Here is a 25,341-nt window from a genome sequence, read left to right on the forward strand (position 1 = left end):
TTGCCTTATTACGTACGCTTAGGCATTGCTGTCTTGGTTTTAGGTTGCTGCTCACCATAACCCCCAAGTCCTTTTCGCAATCTGTATGGCTAAGTTCTACATCATTTAACTTATAAGTACTGGGGTTATGGGCACTCCCAAGCTTCAGAACCTTGCATTTATCTACATTGAACTGCATCTGCCACTTTTCTGACCAAGAATAGAGTTTGTTTAAATCCTCCTGAAGTTTCATAACACTCACTCAGTGAAGAGGCGGGACCAGGAGCTGAGTCTCGACCCCTGCAACCACAATTAGGTGAGTACACACACACACGCGCGCGGTCAGAGCGGAGGGACAACAAGGCTTCCAGAATTTAAGTGTTTTTAGGGCGTATTTTAGTTCTTAGCAGAAACCAGTGATGGTGTCTGGGTCAGTGAACGACACAAACCAGTGATGGTGTCTGGGTCAGTGAACGACACAAACCAGTGATGGTGTCTGGGTCAGTGAACGACACAAACCAGTGATGGTGTCTGGGTCAGTGAACGACACAAACCAGTGATGGTGTCTGGGTCAGTGAACGACACAAACCAGTGATGGTGTCTGGGTCAGTGAACGACACAAACCAGTGATGGTGTCTGGGTCAGTGAACGACACAAACCAGTGATGGTGTCTGGGTCAGTGAACGACACAAACCAGTGATGGTGTCTGGGTCAGTGAACGACACAAACCAGTGATGGTGTCTGGGTCAGTGAACGACACAACAAGTGATGGTGTCTGGGTCAGTGAACGACACAACAAGTGATGGTGTCTGGGTCAGTGAACGACACAACAAGTGACAACGAGATCTTAAAAGTGAAGTGGACTAGAAGAAGGCTGAAATTTTCAGAAATTTGAAAGTGCTGAAAACTGTTAGAGGCCTAGAAGGTACTGCTGCCACAGAAGGTACTGCTGCCACAGAAGGTACTGCTGCCACAGAAGGTACTGCTGCCACAGAAGGTACTGCTGCCACAGAAGGTACTGCTGCCACAGAAGTACAAATAATCAACCCAGAGTGAGAAAGTCAAGTGTAAGTCAGGTTGGTTAGTGAGTGAACTGTAAGGTAACTGTTACCAGCAGTTAAAGTGTAAATACTTGAGGGGTGTGTGTGTGTGTATATATACCTGGAGTTTACCTGGAGAGAGTTCCGGGGGTCAACGCCCCCGCGGCCCGGTCTGAGACCAGGCCTCCTGGTGGATCAGAGCCTGATCAACCAGGCTGTTGCTGCTGGCTGCACGCAAACCAACATACGAGCTACAGCCCGGCTGATCAGGAACTGACTTTAGGTGCTTGTCCAGTGCCAGCTTGAAGACTGCCAGGGGTCTGTTGGTAATCCCCCTTATGTGTGCTGGGAGGCAGTTGAACAGTCTCGGGCCCCTGACACTTATTGTATGGTCTCTTAACGTGCTAGTGACACCCCTGCTTTTCATTGGGGGGATGGTGCATCGTCTGCCAAGTCTTTTGCTTTCGTAATGAGTGATTTTCGTGTGCAAGTTCGGTACTAGTCCCTCTAGGATTTTCCAGGTGTATATAATCATGTATCTCTCCCTCCTGCGTTCCAGGGAATACAGGTTTAGGAACCTCTAGCGCTCCCAATAATTGAGGTGTTTTATCTCCGTTATGCGCGCCGTGAAAGTTCTCTGTACATTTTCTAGGTCGGCAATTTCACCTGCCTTGAAAGGTGCTGTTAGTGTGCAGCAATATTCCAGCCTAGATAGAACAAGTGACCTGAAGAGTGTCATCATGGGCTTGGCCTCCCTAGTTTTGAAGGTTCTCATTATCCATCCTGTCATTTTTCTAGCAGATGCGATTGATACAATGTTATGGTCCTTGAAGGTGAGATCCTCCGACATGATCACTCCCAGGTCTTTGACGTTGGTGTTTCGCTCTATTTTGTGGCCAGAATTTGTTTTGTACTCTGATGACGATTTAATTTCCTCATGTTTACCATATCTGAGTAATTGAAATTTCTCATCGTTGAACTTCATATTGTTTTCTGCAGCATACTGAAAGATTTGGTTGATGTCTGCCTGGAGCTTTGCAGTGTCTGCAATGGAAGACACTGTCATGCAGATTCGGGTGTCATCTGCAAAGGAAGACACGGTGCTGTGGCTGACATCCTTGTCTATGTCGGATATAAGGATGAGGAACAAGATGGGAGCGAGTACTGTGCCTTGTGGAACAGAGCTTTTCACCGTAGCTGCCTCGGACTTTACTCTGTTGACGACTACTCTCTGTGTTCTGTTAGTGAGGAAATTATAGATCCATCGACCGACTTTTCCTGTTATTCCTTTAGCACGCATTTTGTGCGCTATTACGCCATGGTCACACTTGTCGAAGGCTTTTGCAAAGTCTGTATATATTACATCTGCATTCTTTTTGTCTTCTAGTGCATTTAGGACCTTGTCGTAGTGGTCCAATAGTTGAGACAGACAGGAGCGACCTGTTCTAAACCCATGTTGCCCTGGGTTGTGTAACTGATGGGTTTCTAGATGCGTGGTGATCTTGCTTCTTAGGACCCTTTCAAAGATTTTTATGATATGGGATGTTAGTGCTATTGGTCTGTAGTTCTTTGCTGTTGCTTTACTGCCCCCTTTGTGGAGTGGGGCTATGTCTGTTGTTTTTAGTAACTGTGGGACGACCCCCGTGTCCATGCTCCCTCTCCATAGGATGGAAAAGGCTCGTGATAGGGGCTTCTTGCAGTTCTTGATGAACACAGAGTTCCATGAGTCTGGCCCTGGGGCAGAGTGCATGGGCATGTCATTTATCGCCTGTTCGAAGTCATTTGGCGTCAGGATAACATCGGATAGGCTTGTGTTAATCAAATTTTGTGGCTCTCTCATAAAAAATTCATTTTGATCTTCGACTCTCAGTCTGGTTAGCGGCTTGCTAAAAACTGAGTCATATTGGGACTTGAGTAGCTCACTCATTTCCTTGCTGTCATCTGTGTAGGACCCATCTTGTTTAAGTAGGGGCCCAATACTGGACGTTGTTCTCGATTTTGATTTGGCATAGGAGAAGAAATACTTTGGGTTTCTTTCGATTTCATTTATGGCTTTTAGTTCTTCCCGCGATTCCTGACTCCTAAAGGATTCTTTTAGCTTAAGTTCGATGCTTGCTATTTCTCTGACCAGTGTCTCCCTGCGCATTTCAGATATATTGACCTCTTTTAGCCGCTCTGTTATTCTTTTCCGTCGCCTGTAAAGGGAGCGCCTGTCTCTTTCTATTTTACATCTACTCCTCCTTTTTCTTAGAGGAATAAGCCTTGTGCATACATCGAGTGCCACCGAGTTAATCTGTTCTAGGCATAAGTTTGGGTCTGTGTTGCTTAGTATATCTTCCCAGCTTATATCGGTTAGGACTTGGTTTACTTGGTCCCACTTTATGTTTTTGTTATTGAAGTTGAATTTGGTGAATGCTCCCTCGTGACTAGTCTCATTTTGTCGGTCTGGGGCTCCACGCATACATGTCTGAACCTCAATTATGTTGTGATCTGAGTATATTGTTTTTGATATGGTGACATTTCTTATCAGATCATCATTGTTAGTGAATATGAGGTCTAGTGTATTCTCCAGTCTAGTAGGCTCTATTATTTGCTGGTTTAAATTGAATTTTGTGCAGAGATTTAAAAGCTCGTGTGAGTGTGAGTTTTCATCAGAGCTGCCTCCTGGTGTTATTTCTGCAACAATATTATTTGCTATATTCCTCCATTTTAGGTGCCTTAAGTTGAAATCCCCCAGGAGCAAGATGTTGGGTGCAGGAGCTGGAAGATTTTCCAGACAGTGGTCAATTTTTAACAGCTGTTCCTGGAATTGCTGGGAAGTTGCATCCGGAGGCTTGTAGACTACCACAATGACTAGGTTTTGGTTCTCGACCTTTACTGCTAAAACTTCCACTACATCATTTGAGGCATTAAGCAGTTCTGTGCAAACAAGTGACTCTGCAATGTACAGGCCAACCCCCCCCTTTTGCCTGTTCACTCTGTCACATCTGTATAGGTTGTAACCTGGGATCCATATTTCGTTGTCCAAGTGATCCTTTATGTGGGTCTCAGTGAAAGCCGCGAACATTGCCTTTGCCTCTGCAAGCAGTCCACGGATGAAAGGTATTTTGTTGTTTGTTGCTGGCTTTAGACCCTGTATATTTGCAAAGAAGAATGTTATCGGACTGGTGGTATTGTTGGTACTGGGGGGGGATTTTTTTTCCGGCATTAGTATCTGTATCTGTTGGTTTGGAGTGGAGGCCATCGACTGTGGTTCCACTCCAGGAATGACTGGATTTGGTGTACGATTTCTGCCATTTCCTGCCAGTTTTTTTTCCTTCCTGGCACTAAAAAACCTCTCCCTCTTGAGTGGCTGTGGCTACCCAGGTTTTCCCATGGCCTGGATGTTTTGTATCTTTTTGTCCCCTTTAGATGGTATGCCTGGCAATTTAAGTTATAGCACAGTCTTTCCTGTACTGAAGAGGTACACATTTCAGGGTGAAAAAGCTTACAGGAAGGGAGTTTGCATTTTCCTGTTGTCATATGGACATGACATTTTCTAGGGTGGTCATAGTTGCATGTCCCATCTGTTTTTCCAGATTTCCCATGCCAGCAGATACCAAGTGCATAGTATGTGCACAGGCTTGGTTTCCGTTTGCCTTGGGTTTCTGTGACTGTATTCCCTGTAGGTGCATGTTTCCCTGTCTTACTCCTATCCTCCCTAGCACCAACAATGGAGCTCCCACCAGTTGTTTTTGGTAATTTATCCTCACTATTGCTATTGGAGTCCTCTTGTTTGCTATTTCCTGCAGTATTTCTAGTTTGCAATATTGGTTTTATCTTATCTTTGACTACACTTGTTTCCCTACTATGGCTCCTGTCCTCTATGAGGTCATTTATATGTATTCCTTCCTGCGTATAATTCCCGACTACCTGGACAAAATCTCCAGCTTCACCATTACTGTCTCCCAGGACAGTATCTCCAGCTTCACCATTTCTGTCTCCCAGGACAGCACCTCCAGCTTCACCATTACTGTCTCCCAGGACAGCACTATCAGCCCCACATTTACTGACTACCAGGACATCACCTCCAGCCTTACAGTTTGTGACTACATGGCCAGTATCAAGGGCAGTACCATTCAGCCCAGACTTTTTATGTTCCCATCTGTTGTAGAAAGCTTCCAGGTTTTCTATGAAAGCAGCTTTGATGTTGTCCTCTTTTAATACCCTTGTGATTTTAGTCCACAGATTTTCCTCATTTGGGCATACCCAAAAACACTTCTCTGTTTTAATACTGCTTGTAGCTAGTTCTGGGATATCTGCACAAGGAGCGTGACACCAATTTCCACAAAAATGACAATTTATCCATGTGGAAGCCCGTTTGTTTGACTGACCACAGACTACACACAGCTTCATAATGATGTGAATGGTTGATTTACTGCAATTCTACTAGCAACCTCTTGAATATTATATTAATAACCTTAAATGAAGCTCTAGCTATTTGTATTTCTGTTTCTAACTCTTTTTGTATATTGGACAGCTTACCGTCACGTTCCTGATTTTTAATGTTTGTGTTTATAAGGGCGCCTACAAACCCATCCGTTTACAGTCTGCTTTATTGTCCAACGAAACTGTTTGAAACCAGTCCCGGGTTCGGACCAGTCAAGGGTTCGGACCAGTCGATCTGCTCTGATCAGTGGGTCAATTATTTAAAACATACTGGTCGGTGATTTGAGCTAACACATGAAGGATCTACTGGAAATTATCTACCCGAGTAATATGTGATTTGACTGATACAAAAGTATAACTTGCGTGTTGAAGAGCCGGTGATATCTGGCAGCTCCTACAATGACGTACAGTCGACCTCTTTGTTTATCAATCGCTGTATATATATATATATATATATATATATATATATATATATATATATATATATATATATATATATATATATATATATATATATATATATATATATGTATATATATATATATATATATATATATATATATATATATATATATATATATATATATATATATATATATATATATATATATATATATATACACACACACACACCCCTCAAGTATTTACACTTTAACTGCTGGTAACAGTTACCTTACAGTAGTAGTAGTAGTAGGTTGGTAGACAGCAACCACCCAGGGAAGTACTACCGTCCTGCCAGATGACTGTGAAACAAAAACCTGTAACTGTTTTGCATGATGGTAGGATTGCTGGTTTTCTTTTTCTGTCTCATAAACACGCTAGATAACAGGGATATCTTGCTACTCCTACTTACACTTTGGTCACACTTCACAGACACGCACATGCATATATATATATACATACATCTAGGTTTTTCTCCTTATTCTAAATAGCTCTTGTTCTTTTTTATTTCTTCTATTGTCCATGGGGAAGTGGAAAAGAATCTTTCCTCCGTAAGCCATGCGTGTCGTATGAGGCGACTAAAATGCCGGGAGCAATGGGCTAGTAACCCCTTCTCCTGTATACATTTACTAAAAAAGAGAAGAAGAAAAACTTTATAAAACTGGGTTGTTTAAATGTGCGTGAATGTAGTGCGGATGACAAGAAACAGATGATTGCTGATGTTATGAATGAAAAGAAGTTGGATGTCCTGGCTCTAAGCGAAACAAAGCTGAAGGGGGTAGGAGAGTTTCAGTGGGGGGAAATAAATGGGATTAAATCTGGAGTATCTGAGAGAGTTAGAGCAAAGGAAGGGGTAGCAGTAATGTTAAATGATCAGTTATGGAAGGAGAAAAGAGAATATGAATGTGTAAATTCGAGAATTATGTGGATTAAAGTAAAGGTTGGATGCGAGAAGTGGGTCATAATAAGCGTGTATGCACCTGGAGAAGAGAGGAATGCAGAGGAGAGAGAGAGATTTTGGGAGATGTTAAGTGAATGTATAGGAGCCTTTGAACCAAGTGAGAGAGTAATTGTGGTAGGGGACCTGAATGCTAAAGTAGGAGAAACTTTTAAGAGGGTGTGGTAGGTAAGTTTGGGGTGCCAGGTGTAAATGATAATGGGAGCCCTTTGATTGAACTTTGTATAGAAAGGGGTTTAGTTATAGGTAATACATATTTTAAGAAAAAGAGGATAAATAAGTATACACGATATGATGTAGGGCGAAATGACAGTAGTTTGTTGGATTATGTATTGGTAGATAAAAGACTGTTGAGTAGACTTCAGGATGTACATGTTTATAGAGGGGCCACAGATATATCAGATCACTTTCTAGTTGTAGCTACACTGAGAGTAAAAGGTAGATGGGATACAAGGAGAATAGAAGCATCAGGGAAGAGAGAGGTGAAGGTTTATAAACTAAAAGAGGAGGCAGTTAGGGTAAGATATAAACAGCTATTGGAGGATAGATGGGCTAATGAGAGCATAGGCAATGGGGTCGAAGAGGAATGGGGTAGGTTTAAAAATGTAGTGTTAGAGTGTTCAGCAGAAGTTTGTGGTTACAGGAAAGTGGGTGCAGGAGGGAAGAGGAGCGATTGGTGGAATGATGATGTAAAGAGAGTAGTAAGGGAGAAAAAGTTAGCATATGAGAAGTTTTTACAAAGTAGAAGTGATGCAAGGAGGGAAGAGTATATGGAGAAAAAGAGAGAGGTTAAGAGAGTGGTGAAGCAATGTAAAAAGAGAGCAAATGAGAGAGTGGGTGAGCTGTTATCAACAAATTTTGTTGAAAATAAGAAAAAGTTTTGGAGTGAGATTAACAAGTTAAGGAAGCCTAGAGAACAAATGGATTTGTCAGTTAAAAATAGGAGAGGAGAGTTATTAAATGGAGAATTAGAGGTATTGGGAAGATGGAGGGAATATTTTGAGGAATTGTTAAATGTTGATGAAGATAGGGAAGCTGTGATTTCGTGTATAGGGCAAGGAGGAATAACATCTTGTAGGAGTGAGGAAGAGCCAGTTGTGAGTGTGGGGGAAGTTCGTGAGGCAGTAGGTAAAATGAAAGGGGGTAAGGCAGCCGGGATTGATGGGATAAAGATAGAAATGTTAAAAGCAGGTGGGGATATAGTTTTGGAGTGGTTGGTGCAATTATTTAATAAATGTATGGAAGAGGGTAAGGTACCTAGGGATTGGCAGAGAGCATGCATAGTTCCTTTGTATAAAGGCAAAGGGGATAAAAGAGAGTGCAAAAATTATAGGGGGATAAGTCTGTTGAGTGTAACTGCATGTACTCGCATATAATCTAGTGATACCAGTGAATAGCAGAATACAGTGTTGTAGTAGCAACTAACCAGTATTATAATGGTACTTAGTGAAGTGGAGTGACTTTCATTAGTTTCTTTTTCTTGAAATACCAGACGTTACTGTGAATTTCATATAACCTGTAGTTACCAGCGGTCACAATATACACAACGAGAAGCAATTATTACTACAGAAAAAGCGCCCTTCCTCCAAAATTTGCACCAGTCAACTATAGTGATAATATAGCATTTATTGTGGTGGAGACGGAAAAAAAAAAATAGAGAAGCTAGATACAGCGATTGATAAACAAAGGTGGAGGTCGTCCGTTCGTCATTGTAGGAGTGCCAGCAGTCACCGGCTCTTCAACACGCAAGTTATACTTTTGTATCAATCAAATCACATATTACTCGGGTAGATAATTTCCAGTAGATCCTTCATGTGTTAGCTCAAATCACCGACCAGTATGGTTTAAATAAGTGACCCACTGATCAGATCAGATAGACTGGTCCGAACCCTTGACTGGTCCGAACATTTGACTGGTCCGAACCCTGGACTGGTTTCAAACGGTTTCGTTGTGCACCACCTAGCAGGTTATTAATAGAATATTCAAGAGGTTGCTAGTAGAATTGCAGTAAATCAACCATTCAAATCATTATGAAGCTGTGTGTAGTCTGTGGTCAGTCAAACAAACGGGCTTCCACATGCATAAATTGTCATTTCTGTGGAAATTGGTGTCACGCCCCTTGTGCAGATATCCAAGAACTAGCTACAAGCAGTATTAAAACAGGGAAGTGTTTTTGGGTATGCCCAAATGAGATAAATCTGTGGACTAAAATCACAAGGGTATTAAAAGAGGTCAACATCAAAGCTGCTTTCATAGAAAACCTGGAAGCTTTCTACAACAGATGGGAACATAAAAAGTCCGGGCTGAATGGTACTGCCCTTGATACTGGCCATGTAGTCAGAAACTGTAAGGCTGGAGATGATGTCCTGGTAGTCAGTAAATGGGGGGCTGATAGTGCTGTCCTGGGAGACAGTAATGGGGAAGCTGGAGGTGCTGTCCTGGGAGACAGTAATGGTGAAGCTGGAGGTGCTGTCCTGGGAGACAGTAATGGTGAAGCTGGAGATGCTGTCCTGGGAGACAGTAATGGGGAAGCTGGAGATGCTGTCCTGGGAGACAGTAATGGTGAAGCTAGAGATTTTGTCCAGGTAGTCGGGAATTATACGCAGGAAGGAATACATATGAATGACCGCATAGGGGACAGGAGCCATAGTAGGGAAACAAGTGTAGTCAAAGATAAGATAAAACCAATATTGCAAACTAGAAATACCGCAGGAAATAGCAAACAAGAGGACTCCACTAGCAATAGTGAGGATATATTACCAAAAACAAATGGTGGGAGCTCCATTGTTGGTGCTAGGGAGGATAGAAGTAAGACAGGGAAACATGCACCAACAGGGAATACAGTCACAGAAACCCAAGGCAAACGGAAACCAAGCCTGTGCACATACTATGCACTCGGTATCTGCTGGCATGGGAAATCTGGAAAAACAGATGGGACGTGCAACTATGACCACCCTAGGAAATGCCATGCCCATATGACAACAGGAAAATGCAAACTCCCTTCCTGTAAGCTTTTTCACCCTGAACTGTGTACCTCTTCAGTACAGGAAAGACTGTGCTATAACTTAAATTGCCAGGCATACCATCTAAAGGGGACAAAAAGATACAAAACATCCAGGCCATGGGAAAACCTGGGTAGCCACAGCCACTCAAGAGGGAGAGGTTTTTTAGTGCCAGGAAGGAAAAAAAAACTGGCAGGAAATGGCAGAAATCGTACACCAAATCCAGTCATTCCTGGAGTGGAACCACAGTCGATGGCCTCCACTCCAAACCAACAGATACAGATACTAATGCTTGAAAAAAAATCCCCCCCCAGTACCAACAATACCACCAGTCCGATAACATTCTTCTTTGCAAATATACAGGGTCTAAAGCCAGCAACAAACAACAAAATACCTTTCATCCGTGGACTGCTTGCAGAGGCAAAGGCAATGTTCGCGGCTTTCACTGAGACCCACATAAAGGATCACTTGGACAACGAAATATGGATCCCAGGTTACAACCTATACAGATGTGACAGAGTGAACAGGCAAAAGGGGGGGGTTGGCCTGTACATTGCAGAGTCACTTGTTTGCACAGAACTGCTAAATGCCTCAAATGATGTAGTGGAAGTTTTAGCAGTAAAGGTCGAGAACCAAAACCTAGTCATTGTGATAGTCTACAAGCCTCCGGATGCAACATCCCAGCAATTCCAGGAACAGCTGTTAAAAATTGACCACTGTCTGGAAAACCTTCCAGCTCCTGCACCCAACATCTTGCTCCTGGGGGATTTCAACTTAAGGCACCTAAAATGGAGGAATATAGCAAATAATATTGTTGCAGTAATAACACCAGGAGGCAGCTCTGATGAAAACTCACACTCACGCGAGCTTTTAAATCTCTGCACAAAATTCAATTTAAACCAGCAAATAATAGAGCCTACTAGACTGGAGAATACACTAGACCTCATCTTCACTAACAATGATGATCTGATAAGAAATATCACCATATCAAAAACAATATACTCAGATCACAACATAATTGAGGTTCAGTCATGTATGCGCGGAGCCCCAGACCGACATAATGAGATTAGTCACGAGGGAGCATTCACCAAATTCAACTTCAATAACAAAAACATAAAGTGGGACCAAGTAAACCAAGTCCTAACCGATATAAGCTGGGAAGATATACTAAGCAACACAGACCCCAACTTATGCCTAGAACAGATTAACTCGGTAGCACTCGATGTATGCACAAGGCTTATTCCTCTAAGAAAAAGGAGGAGTAGATGTAAAACAGAAAGAGACAGGCGCTCCCTTTACAGGCGACGGAAAAGAATAACAGAGCGGCTAAAAGAGGTCAATATATCTGAAATGCGTAGGGAGACACTGGTCAGAGAAATAGCAAGCATCGAACTTAAGCTAAAAGAATCCTTTAGGAGTCAGGAATCGCGGGAAGAACTAAAAGCCATAAATGAAATCGAAAGAAACCCAAAGTATTTCTTCTCCTATGCCAAATCAAAATCGAGAACAACGTCCAGTATTGGGCCCCTACTTAAACAAGATGGGTCCTACACAGATGACAACAAGGAAATGAGTGAGCTACTCAAGTCCCAATATGACTCAGTTTTTAGCAAGCCGCTAACCAGACTGAGAGTCGAAGATCAAAATGATTTTTTTATGAGAGAGCCACAAAATTTGATTAACACAAGCCTATCCGATGTTATCCTGACGCCAAATGACTTCGAACAGGCGATAAATGACATGCCCATGCACTCTGCCCCAGGGCCAGACTCATGGAACTCTGTGTTCATCAAGAACTGCAAGAAGCCCCTATCACGAGCCTTTTCCATCCTATGGAGAGGGAGCATGGACACGGGGGTCGTCCCACAGTTACTAAAAACAACAGACATAGCCCCACTCCACAAAGGGGGCAGTAAAGCAACAGCAAAGAACTACAGACCAATAGCACTAACATCCCATATCATAAAAATCTTTGAAAGGGTCCTAAGAAGCAAGATCACCACGCATCTAGAAACCCATCAGTTACACAACCCAGGGCAACATGGGTTTAGAACAGGTCGCTCCTGTCTGTCTCAACTATTGGACCACTACGACAAGGTCCTAAATGCACTAGAAGACAAAAAGAATGCAGATGTAATATATACAGACTTTGCAAAAGCCTTCGACAAGTGTGACCATGGCGTAATAGCGCACAAAATGCGTGCTAAAGGAATAACAGGAAAAGTCGGTCGATGGATCTATAATTTCCTCACTAACAGAACACAGAGAGTAGTCGTCAACAGAGTAAAGTCCGAGGCAGCTACGGTGAAAAGCTCTGTTCCACAAGGCACAGTACTCGCTCCCATCTTGTTCCTCATCCTTATATCCGACATAGACAAGGATGTCAGCCACAGCACCGTGTCTTCCTTTGCAGATGACACCCGAATCTGCATGACAGTGTCTTCCATTGCAGACACTGCAAAGCTCCAGGCAGACATCAACCAAATCTTTCAGTGGGCTGCAGAAAACAATATGAAGTTCAACGATGAGAAATTTCAATTACTCAGATATGGTAAACATGAGGAAATTAAATCTTCATCAGAGTACAAAACAAATTCTGGCCACAAAATAGAGCGAAACACCAACGTCAATGACCTGGGAGTGATCATGTCGGAGGATCTCACCTTCAAGGACCATAACACTGTATCAATCGCATCTGCTAGAAAAATGACAGGATGGATAATGAGAACCTTCAAAACTAGGGAGGCCAAGCCCATGATGACACTCTTCAGGTCACTTGTTCTATCTAGGCTGGAATATTGCTGCACACTAACAGCACCTTTCAAGGCAGGTGAAATTGCCGACCTAGAAAATGTACAGAGAACTTTCACGGCGCGCATAACGGAGATAAAACACCTCAATTATTGGGAGCGCTTGAGGTTCCTAAACCTGTATTCCCTGGAACGCAGGAGGGAGAGATACATGATTATATACACCTGGAAAATCCTAGAGGGACTAGTACCGAACTTGCACACGAAAATCACCCACTACGAAAGCAAAAGACTTGGCAGACGATGCACCATCCCCCCAATGAAAAGCAAGGGTGTCACTAGCACGTTAAGAGACCATACAATAAGTGTCAGGGGCCCGAGACTGTTCAACTGCCTCCCAGCACACATAAGGGGGATTACCAACAGACCCCTGGCAGTCTTCAAGCTGGCACTGGACAAGCACCTAAAGTCAGTTCCGGATCAGCCGGGCTGTGGCTCGTATGTTGGTTTGCGTGCAGCCAGCAGCAACAGCCTGGCTGATCAGGCTCTGATCCACCAGGAGGCCTGGTCTCAGACCGGGCCGCGGGGGCGTTGACCCCCGGAACTCTCTCCAGGTAAACTCCAGGTAGAGTTATAATTGAAAGAATTAAGAGTAAGACGGAGAATAGGATAGCAGATGAACAAGGAGGCTTTAGGAAAGGTAGGGGGTGTGTGGACCAGGTGTTTACAGTGAAACATATAAGTGAACAGTATTTAGATAGGGCTAAAGAGGTCTTTGTGGCATTTATGGATTTGGAAAATGCGTATGACAGGGTGGATAGGGGGGCAATGTGGCAAATGTTGCAAGTGTATGGTGTAAGAGGTAGGTTACTGAAAGCAGTGAAGAGTTTTTACGAGGATAGTGAGGCTCAAGTTAGAGTATGTAGAAAAGAGGGAAATTTTTTCCCAGTAAAAGTAGGCCTTAGACAAGGATGTGTGATGTCACCGTGGTTGTTTAATATATTTATAGATGGGGTTGTAAGAGAAGTAAATGCGAGGGTCTTGGCAAGAGGCGTGGAGTTAAAAGATAAAGAATCACACACAAAGTGGGAGTTGTCACAGCTGCTCTTTGCTGATGACACTGTGCTCTTGGGAGATTCTGAAGAGAAGCTGCAGAGATTGGTGGATGAATTTGGTAGGGTGTGCAAAAGAAGAAAATTAAAGGTGAATACAGGAAAGAGTAAGGTTATGAGGATAACAAAAAGATTAGGTGATGAAAGATTGAATATCAGATTGGAGGGAGAGAGTATGGAGGAGGTGAACGTATTCAGATATTTGGGAGTGGACGTGTCAGCGGATGGGTCTATGAAAGATGAGGTGAATCATAGAATTGATGAGGGAAAAAGAGTGAGTGGTGCACTTAGGAGTCTGTGGAGACAGAGAACTTTGTCCTTGGAGGCAAAGAGGGGAATGTATGAGAGTATAGTTTTACCAACGCTCTTATATGGGTGTGAAGCATGGGTGATGAATGTTGCAGCGAGGAGAAGGCTGGAGGCAGTGGAGATGTCATGTCTGAGGGCAATGTGTGGTGTGAATATAATGCAGAGAATTCGTAGTTTGGAAGTTAGGAGGAGGTGCGGGATTACCAAAACTGTTGTCCAGAGGGCTGAGGAAGGGTTGTTGAGGTGGTTCGGACATGTAGAGAGAATGGAGCGAAACAGAATAACTTCAAGAGTGTATCAGTCTGTAGTGGAAGGAAGGCGGGGTAGGGGTCGGCCTAGGAAGGGTTGGAGGGAGGGGGTAAAGGAGGTTTTGTGTGCGAGGGGCTTGGACTTCCAGCAGGCATGCGTGAGCATGTTTGATAGGAGTGAATGGAGACAAATGGTTTTTAATACTTGACGTGCTGTTGGAGTGTGAGCAAAGTAACATTTATGAAGGGATTCAGGGAAACCGGCAGGCCGGACTTGAGTCCTGGAGATGGGAAGTACAGTGCCTGCACTCTGAAGGAGGGGTGTTAATGTTGCAGTTTAAAAACTGTAGTGTAAAGCACCCTTCTGGCAAGACAGTGATGGAGTGAATGATGGTGAAAGTTTTTCTTTTTCGGGCCACCCTGCCTTGGTGGGAATCGGCCAGTGTGATAATAAAAATATATATATATATATATATATATATATATATATATATATATATATATATATATATATATATATATATATATATATATATATATATATATATATATATATATATATATATATATATATACTAAAGATAAGTGAACTTATCATAGAAAAAAAGTGTTTTCAAACGATGAGGAGAGCGGAATGTAAGACATTGTCTCAGCAGGGAGCGGCAGCGAGCACCACGAAGAACCAGGAGGCACTGCTGCCAGACGCAGGTGATACTCAACTAGTTGGGGTTGAGGGGGGCTGGGGGTTGAGGGGGGCTGGGGATTGAGGGGGGCTGGGGGTTGAGGGGGGCTGGGGGTTGAGGGGGACTGGGGGTTGCATTAGGGCCGAGCTAGAAACTAAAAAGTCACTTACTCCTGAAGTTATCAGAACTAGAGTAAACAGCATCTACCATCATTTTAATAGCATGTGCTAAGGTGTAGGTGAGATAAGGGAGTGTGATACTGTTAGCCAGTGTGGAGATCCTCAGCACACGCAAGTAACCACAAACACACAAACACTCACAGACAAGGGGCCTGGAGGGAGCAAAGATGCTATATTGTATACAAGGGCCCTATCAGACCCATATGAGGCCAAGGCAAAGATGAGGAGCACACTAGGAACAAATGAGAGGTCTGAAGACAATGAGGAGCTATGATATATGCAGGGGCTCTTAACAGACACCTGCAGGGGCCAGGAACAGATGAGCAGGAAAGACAGTCCAATGAGCATAGGGGCCTCAGCCAGGGAAGGGCTTGAAGGAAGGAATGCTCCAATGGAAAGAACCAAAACACCTCAGAGGACGCAATGGGAGACAGTGGGAGGACGAAAGGGCAAGATCAGGTTTTGTCTACAGGCTCCGGGAAGTTGAAGGGAAAACCTATGATGAAACAAATCAGGAGGAGAAAAAAGTGACTGAAGGTATCATGAAAGCAATAGATGAAGGCGACATGACCCACGTGGCAAATTTTCGGAGAATTGGGTGGTTTGCAAGGGGACGGAAATGGCCTCTCAAAGTAATTTTCAAGGCAGAATCAACCTGAACCATGATCTTGCAAGAGAAAGCACGACTGAGAGACAAACAAAAGTACCAGAGTGTGTACCTTGATCGAGACAGAACACAAGTGGAAAGGATGATACTGAAAGAGAGAGTACAAAAACGAAAGGAGGAATGAGAGGAAATGACAATGAGCAGAAGAACCCAGACACAGGTGGAAGGGAAAACACACCCTCCAGAATCACCTGCAGAAGGACTCCAACCATGACAACCCCAAGGCAACTGAACAATCTAAACCAACACTCACACACTGATTCCTCTGTCCCCACCCCCCACACCACAAACCCCACCCCTACAGCACCCCCTATGGGAACTCTGACCCCACCCGCACCCCAACCACAACTTCCATAGGCCCCCACCAGGGCTCCCAATCCCCCAACCCCAATCTCCTCCCAGGATCACAGTTTTAGAAAAGTTGAAGGTTTGGTACACAAATGCGGATGGAACAACGAATAAATATAAGACTGGTCCGAACCCTTGACTGGTCCGAACCCGGGACTGGTTTCAAACAGTTTCGTTGGACAATAAAGCAGACTGTAAACGGATGGGGTTGTAGGCGCCCTTATAAACACAAACATTAAAAATCAGGAACGTGACGGTAAGCTGTCCAATATACAAAAAGAGTTAGAAACAGAAATACAAATAGCTAGAGCTTCATTTAAGGTTATTAATATAATATTCAAGAGGTTGCTAGTAGAATTGCAGTAAATCAACCATTCAAATCATTATGAAGCTGTGTGTAGTCTGTGGTCAGTCAAACAAACGGGCCTCCACATGGATAAATTGTCATTTTTGTGGAAATTGGTGTCACGCCCCTTGTGCAGATATCCCAGAACTAGCTACAAGCAGTATTAAAACAGGGAAGTGTTTCTGGGTATGCCCAAATGAGGAAAATCTGTGGACTAAAATCACAAGGGTATTAAAAGAGGACAACATCAAAGCTGCTTTCATAGAAAACCTGGAAGCTTTCTACAACAGATGGGAACATAAAAAGTCTGGGCTGAATGGTACTGCCCTTGATACTGGCCATGTAGTCACAAACTGTAAGGCTGGAGGTGATGTCCTGGGAGACAGTAATAGTAAAGCTGGAGGTGCTGTCCTGGGAGACAGTAATGGTGAAGCTGGAGGTGCTGTCCTGGGAGACAGAAATGGTGAAGCTGGAGATACTGTCCTGGGAGACAGTAATGATGAAGCTGGAGATTTTGTCCAGGTAGTCGGGAATTATACGCAGGAAGGAATACATATAAATGACCACATAGGGGATAGGAGCCATAGTAGGGAAACAAGTGTAGTCAAAGATAAGATAAAACCAATATTGCAAACTAGAAATACCGCAGGAAATAGCAAACAAGAGGACTCCAATAGCAATAGTGAGGATAAATTACCAAAAACAACTGGTGGGAGCTCCATTGTTGGTGCTAGGGAGGATAGAAGTAAGACAGGGAAACATGCACCAACAGGGAATACAGTCACAGAAACCCAAGGCAAGCGGAAACCAAGCCTCTGCACATACTATGCACTTGGTATCTGCTGGCATGGGAAATCTGGAAAAACAGATGGGACGTGCAACTATGACCACCCTAGAAAATGCCATGCCCATATGACAACAGGAAAATGCAAACTCCCTTCCTGTAAGCTTTTTCACCCTGAAATGTGTACCTCTTCAGTACAGGAAAGACTGTGCTATAACTTAAATTGCCAGGCATACCATCTAAAGGGGACAAAAAGATACAAAACATCCAGGCCATGGGAAAACCTGGGTAGCCACAGCCACTCAAGAGGGAGAGGTTTTTTAGTGCCAGGAAGGAAAAAAAACTGGCAGGAAATGGCAGAAATCGTACACCAAATCCAGTCATTCCTGGAGTGGAACCACAGTCGATGGCCTCCACTCCAAACCAACAGATACAGATACTAATGCCGGAAAAAAAATCCCCCCCCAGTACCAACAATACCACCAGTCCGATAACATTCTTCTTTGCAAATATACAGGGTCTAAAGCCAGCAACAAACAACAAAATACCTTTCATCCGTGGACTGCTTGCAGAGGCAAAGGCAATGTTCGCGGCTTTCACTGAGACCCACATAAAGGATCACTTGGACAATGAAATATGGATCCCAGGTTACAACCTATACAGATGTGACAGAGTGAACAGGCAAAAGGGGGGGGGTTGGCCTGTACATTGCAGAGTCACTTGTTTGCACAGAACTGCTTAATGCCTCAAATGACGTAGTGGAAGTTTTAGCAGTAAAGGTCGAGAACCAAAACCTAGTCATTGTGGTAGTCTACAAGCCTCCGGATGCAACATCCCAGCAATTCCAGGAACAGCTGTTAAAAATTGACCACTGTCTGGAAAATCTTCCAGCTCCTGCACCCAACATCTTGCTCCTGGGGGATTTCAACTTAAGGCACCTAAAATGGAGGAATATAGCAAATAATATTGTTGCAGTAATAACACCAGGAGGCAGCTCTGATGAAAACTCACACTCACACGAGCTTTTAAATCTCTGCACAAAATTCAATTTAAACCAGCAAATAATAGAGCCTACTAGACTGGAGAATACACTAGACCTCATATTCACTAACAATGATGATCTGATAAGAAATGTCACCATATCAAAAACAATATACTCAGATCACAACATAATTGAGGTTCAGACATGTATGCGAGGAGCCCCAGACCGACAAAATGAGACTAGTCACGAGGGAGCATTCACCAAATTCAACTTCAATAACAAAAACATAAAGTGGGACCAAGTAAACCAAGTCCTAACCGATATAAGCTGGGAAGATATACTAAGCAACACAGACCCAAACTTATGCCTAGAACAGATTAATTCGGTGGCACTCGATGTATGCACAAGGCTTATTCCTCTAAGAAAAAGGAGGAGTAGATGTAAAATAGAAAGAGACAGGCGCTCCCTTTACAAGCGACGGAAAAGAATAACAGAGCGGCTAAAAGAGGTCAATATATCTGAAATGCGCAGGGAGACACTGGTCAGAGAAATAGCAAGCATCGAACTTAAGCTAAAAGAATCCTTTAGGAGTCAGGAATCGCGGGAAGAACTAAAAGCTATAAATGAAATCGAAAGAAACCCAAAGTATTTCTTCTACTATGCCAAATCAAAATCGAGAACAACGCCCAGTATTGGGCCCCTACTTAAACAAGATGGGTCCTACACAGATGACAGCAAGGAAATGAGTGAGCTACTCAAGTCCCAATATGACTCAGTTTTTAGCAAGCCGCTAACCAGACTGAGAGTCGAAGATCAAAATGAATTTTTTATGAGAGAACCACAAAATTTGATTAACACAAGCCTATCCGATGTTATCCTGACGCCAAATGACTTCGAACAGGCGATAAATGACATGCCCATGCACTCTGCCCCAGGGCCAGACTCATGGAACTCTGTGTTCATCAAGAACTGCAAGAAGCCCCTATCACGAGCCTTTTCCATCCTATGGAGAGGGAGCATGGACACGGGGGTCGTCCCTCAGTTACTAAAAACAACAGACATAGCCCCACTCCACAAAGGGGGCAGTAAAGCAACAGCAAAGAACTACAGACCAATAGCACTAACATACCATATCATAAAAATCTTTGAAAGGGTCCTAAGAAGCAAGATCACCACCCATCTAGAAACCCATCAGTTACACAACCCAGGGCAACATGGGTTTAGAACAGGTCGCTCCTGTCTGTCTCAGCTACTGGATCACTACGACAAGGTCCTAAATGCACTAGAAGACAAAAAGAATGCAGATGTAATATATACAGACTTTGCAAAAGCCTTCGACAAGTGTGACCATGGCGTAATAGCGCACAAAATGCGCGCTAAAGGAATAACAGGAAAAGTCGGTCGATGGATCTATAATTTCCTCACTAACAGAACACAGAGAGTAGTCGTCAACAGAGTAAAGTCCGAGGCAGCTACGGTGAAAAGCTCTGTTCCACAAGGCACAGTACTAGCTCCCATCTTGTTCCTCATCCTCATATCCGACATAGACAAGGATGTCAGCCACAGCACCGTGTCTTCCTTTGCAGATGACACCCGAATCTGCATGACAGTGTCTTCCATTGCAGACACTGCAAGGCTCCAGGCGGACATCAACCAAATCTTTCAGTGGGCTGCAGAAAACAATATGAAGTTCAACGATGAGAAATTTCAATTACTCAGATATGGTAAACATGAGGAAATTAAATCTTCATCAGAGTACAAAACAAATTCTGGCCACGAAATAGAGCGAAACACCAACGTCAAAGACCTGGGAGTGATTATGTCGGAGGATCTCACCTTCAAGGACCATAACATTGTATCAATCGCATCTGCTAGAAAAATGACAGGATGGATAATGAGAACCTTCAAAACTAGGGAGGCCAAGCCCATGATGACACTCTTCAGGTCACTTGTTCTATCTAGGCTGGAATATTGCTGCACTCTAACAGCACCTTTCAAGGCAGGTGAAATTGCTGACCTAGAAAATGTACAGAGAACTTTCACGGCGCGCATAACGGAGATAAAACACCTCAATTACTGGGAGCGCTTGAGGTTTCTAAACCTGTATTCCCTGGAACGCAGGAGGGAGAGATACATGATTATATACACCTGGAAAATCCTAGAGGGACTAGTACCGAACTTGCACACGAAAATCACTCACTACGAAAGCAAAAGACTTGGCAGACGATGCACCATCCCCCCAATGAAAAGCAGGGGTGTCACTAGCACGTTAAGAGACCATACAATAAGTGTCAGGGGCCCGAGACTGTTCAACTGCCTCCCAGCACACATAAGGGGGATTACCAACAGACCCCTGGCAGTCTTCAAGCTGGCACTGGACAAGCACCTAAAGTCAGTTCCTGATCAGCCGGGCTGTGGCTCGTACGTTGGTTTGCGTGCAGCCAGCAGCAACAGCCTGGTTGATCAGGCGCTGATCCACCAGGAGGCCTGGTCACAGACCGGGCCGCGGGGGCGTTGACCCCCGAAACTCTCTCCAGGTAAACTCCAGGTAACCACAAACCCCACCCCTACAGCACCCCCCTATGGGAACTCTGACCCCACCCGCACCCCAACCACAACTTCCATAGGCCCCCACCAGGGCTCCCAATCCCCCAACCCCAATCTCCTCCCAGGATCACAGTTTTAGAAAAGTTGAAGGTTTGGTACACAAATGCAGATGGAACAACGAATAAATATGAGAAGTGGCATGAAAGAATCAATGAGAAGTCCCCAGACATCAAAGCAGTCACAGAAACAAAACTTACTGAGACAATAACAGACACAATCTTCCCACCAGGATATCAGATCCTGAGGAAAGATAGAAGGAGCAGAAGGGGAGGAGGGGTTGCACTCCTCATAAAAAAACGATGGAGATTTGAAGAAATGGAAGGCATCAGCGAGATTGGAAGGATTACATAGTAGGTACACTTAAGTCTGGGGAACATAAGGTAGTCATTGCAGTGATGTATAGTCCACCACAGAATTGCAGGAGGCCAAGAGAGGAATATGAAGAGAGCAACAGAGCAATGGTGGACACACTGGCCGAGGTGGCAAAAAGAGCTCACTCGAGCAGAGCAAAGTTACTGGTTATAGGGGAATTTCAACCACAGGGAGATCGACTGGGAAAGCCTGGAGCCACAAGGGGTCCAGAAACATGGAGAGCCAAGATGATGGATGTGGTACTGGAAAATCTCAAGCTTCAACATATTAAGGACACTACCAGAGAGAGAGCTCAACCAAGGTTGATCAACTTCTGTTTGTCTGTGTAGAGCTTTACCAAGTCCTGTTTCTTGTCTAGAGCTTTATCAAGTCCTGTTTCTCTGCCTAGAGCTTTATCAAGTCCCTCAGCCTGGAGTCGATGTAATCAGTCTATCAGTCTTGATAAGGAAGACGGATTGAAAACAACGACTCCAGATTGAGGGACAGATTACCTCAAACTCCTGATCTTCACCATACTGCTGTGTACTGGACTGATGAAGCCACTGTGTGGCCAAACGTTTTCATAATAAAGATACCCAAGTGTTGCACGTGGGTTTAATTTACACAAATAACCCGTATCGGTCCGACCTGTACCATGAACCAGTAACACTAACACACGAAGGGAAGGGAGCCATTGTGACTTTGTTAAGTCGGACCGAAAAATATCTTGATTAACTACATGTACAAGGTATACAAGTACATTTACAAGGTATACAAGTACATGTACAAGGTATACAAGTACATGTACAAGGTATACAAGTACATGTACAAGGTATACAAGTACAAGTACAAGGTATACAAGTACATGTACACAATATACAAGTACATTTACAAGGTATACAAGTACATGTACATGGTATGCAAGTACATGTACAAGGTATACAAGTACATGTACAAGGTATACAAGTACATGTACAAGGTATACAGACCATAGTTGACATCAGTGACATACTACTATAGAGAAAGTCACTTGTTATGCTGAGCATTTCCCGCAAATTAGATCAGTTTTGTCCCGGGATGCGACCCACACCAGTCCACTAACACCCAGGAACCTACTTACTGCTAGGTGAACACTGGCAGCAGGTGTAAGGGAACTAGCACCCAGGAACCTACTTACTGCTAGGTGAGCAGGGACAGCAGGTGTAAGGTGACTAACACCCAGGTACCTACTACCTACTTACTGCTAGGTGAACAGGGACAGCAGGTGTAAAGTGACTAACACCTAGGTACCTACTACCTACTTACTGCTAGGTGAGCAGGGACAGCAGGTGTCTTAAGGAAACACGCCCCAATGTTGCCACCTGTACCGGCTATCGAACCACTGACCTTAGTGTGCGAGCTGAGTGCGCTACCAACCGAGCAACGTCCTGATTGTCATTCTGCTATGTACAGGTTATTTGTTCATTGTTCCAGTCACGGTATTGTGCCTCATTGTTCTTAATGTTCCAGTCACGGTATTGTGCCTCATTATTCTTAATGTTCCAGTCACGGTATTGTGCCATATTGTTCTTAATGTTCCAGTCACGGTATTGTGCCATATTGTTCTTAATGTTCCAGTCACGGTATTGTGCCATATTGTTCTTAATGTTCCAGTCACGGTATTGTGCCTTATTGTTCTTAATGTTCCAGTCACGGTATTGTGCCATATTGTTCTTAATGTTCCAGTCACGGTATTGTGCCATATTGTTCTTAATGTTCCAGTCACGGTATTGTGCCATATTGTTCTTAATGTTCCAGTCACGGTATTGTGCCATATTGTTCTTAATGTTCCAGTCACGGTATTGTGCCTTATTGTTCTTAATGTTCCAGTCACGGTATTGTGCCATATTGTTCTTAATGTTCCAGTCACGGTATTGTGCCATATTGTTCTTAATGTTCCAGTCACGGTATTGTGCCATATTGTTCTTAATGTTCCAGTCACGGTATTGTGCCTTATTGTTCTTAATGTTCCAGTCACGGTATTGTGCCATATTGTTCTTAATGTTCCAGTCACGGTATTGTGCCATATTGTTCTTAATGTTCCAGTCACGGTATTGTGCCATATTGTTCTTAATGTTCCAGTCACGGTATTGTGCCATATTGTTCTTAATGTTCCAGTCACGGTATTGTGCCTTATTGTTCTTAATGTTCCAGTCACGGTATTGTGCCATATTGTTCTTAATGTTCCAGTCACAGTATTGTGCCATATTGTTCTTAATGTTACAGTCACGGTATTGTGCCTTATTGTTCTTAATGTTCCAGTCACGGTATTGTGCCTTATTGTTCTTAATGTTCCAGTCACGGTATTGTGCCATATTGTTCTTAATGTTCCAGTCACGGTATTGTGCCATATTGTTCTTAATGTTCCAGTCACGGTATTGTGCCTTATTGTTCTTAATGTTCCAGTCACGGTATTGTGCCTTATTGTTCTTAATGTTCCAGTCACGGTATTGTGCCATATTGTTCTTAATGTTCCAGTCACGGTATTGTGCCATATTGTTCTTAATGTTCCAGTCACGGTATTGTGCCATATTGTTCTTAATGTTCCAGTCACGGTATTGTGCCTTATTGTTCTTAATGTTCCAGTCACGGTATTGCGCCATATTGTTCTTAATGTTCCAGTCACGGTATTGTGCCTTATTGTTCTTAATGTTCCAGTCACGGTATTGTGCCATATTGTTCTTAATGTTCCAGTCACGGTATTGTGCCTTATTGTTCTTAATGTTCCAGTCACGGTATTGTGCCTTATTGTTCTTAATGTTCCAGTCACGGTATTGTGCCATATTGTTCTTAATGTTCCAGTCACGGTATTGTGCCATATTGTTCTTAATGTTCCAGTCACGGTATTGTGCCTTATTGTTCTTAATGTTCCAGTCACGGTATTGTGCCATATTGTTCTTAATGTTCCAGTCACGGTATTGTGCCATATTGTTCTTAATGTTCCAGTCACGGTATTGTGCCTTATTGTTCTTAATGTTCCAGTCACGGTATTGTGCCATATTGTTCTTAATGTTCCAGTCACGGTATTGTGCCTTATTGTTCTTAATGTTCCAGTCACGGTATTGTGCCTTATTGTTCTTAATGTTCCAGTCACGGTATTGTGCCATATTGTTCTTAATGTTCCAGTCACGGTATTGTGCCTTATTGTTCTTAATGTTCCAGTCACGGTATTGTGCCATATTGTTCTTAATGTTCCAGTCACGGTATTGTGCCATATTGTTCTTAATGTTACAGTCACGGTATTGTGCCATATTGTTCTTAATGTTCCAGTCACGGTATTGTGCCTTATTGTTCTTAATGTTCCAGTCACGGTATTGTGCCTTATTGTTCTTAATGTTCCAGTCACGGTATTGTGCCATATTGTTCTTAATGTTCCAGTCACGGTATTGTGCCTTGTTGTTCTTAATGTTCCAGTCACGGTATTGTGCCTTATTGTTCTTAATGTTCCAGTCACGGTATTGTGCCATATTGTTCTTAATGTTCCAGTCACGGTATTGTGCCATATTGTTCTTAATGTTCCAGTCACGGTATTGTGCCTTATTGTTCTTAATGTTCCAGTCACGGTATTGTACCTTATTGTTCTTAATGTTCCAGTCACGGTATTGTGCCATATTGTTCTTAATGTTCCAGTCACGGTATTGTGCCATATTGTTCTTAATGTTCCAGTCACGGTATTGTGCCATATTGTTCTTAATGTTCCAGTCACGATATTGTGCCATATTGTTCTTAATGTTCCAGTCACGGTATTGTGCCATATTGTTCTTAATGTTCCAGTCACGGTATTGTGCCATATTGTTCTTAATGTTCCAGTCACGGTATTGTGCCTTGTTGTTCTTAATGTTCCAGTCACGGTATTGTGCCATAGTTTCTTAATGTTCCAGTCACGGTATTGTGCCTTATTGTTCTTAATGTTCCAGTCACGGTATTGTGCCATATTGTTCTTAATGTTCCAGTCACGGTATTGTGCCTTGTTGTTCTTAATGTTCCAGTCACGGTATTGTGCCTTATTGTTCTTAATGTTCCAGTCACGGTATTGTGCCTTATTAATCTTAATGTTCCAGTCACGGTATTGTGCAATATTGTTCTTA

The 25,341-nt window shown here is 43.3% G+C and overlaps 1 protein-coding gene across 1 annotated transcript in view; it reads right to left on the reverse strand.

The window, feature by feature from the left end:
• LOC138854562 (uncharacterized) overlaps positions 1–25,341 on the reverse strand; it is a 70,803-nt gene that overhangs the window by 6,185 nt on the left and 39,277 nt on the right. The gene's annotated exons all lie outside the window — the stretch shown is intronic.

The sequence above is a fragment of the Cherax quadricarinatus genome, chromosome 62 (assembly GCF_038502225.1).
Source record: "Cherax quadricarinatus isolate ZL_2023a chromosome 62, ASM3850222v1, whole genome shotgun sequence".
Lineage (NCBI taxonomy): Eukaryota > Metazoa > Arthropoda > Malacostraca > Decapoda > Parastacidae > Cherax > Cherax quadricarinatus.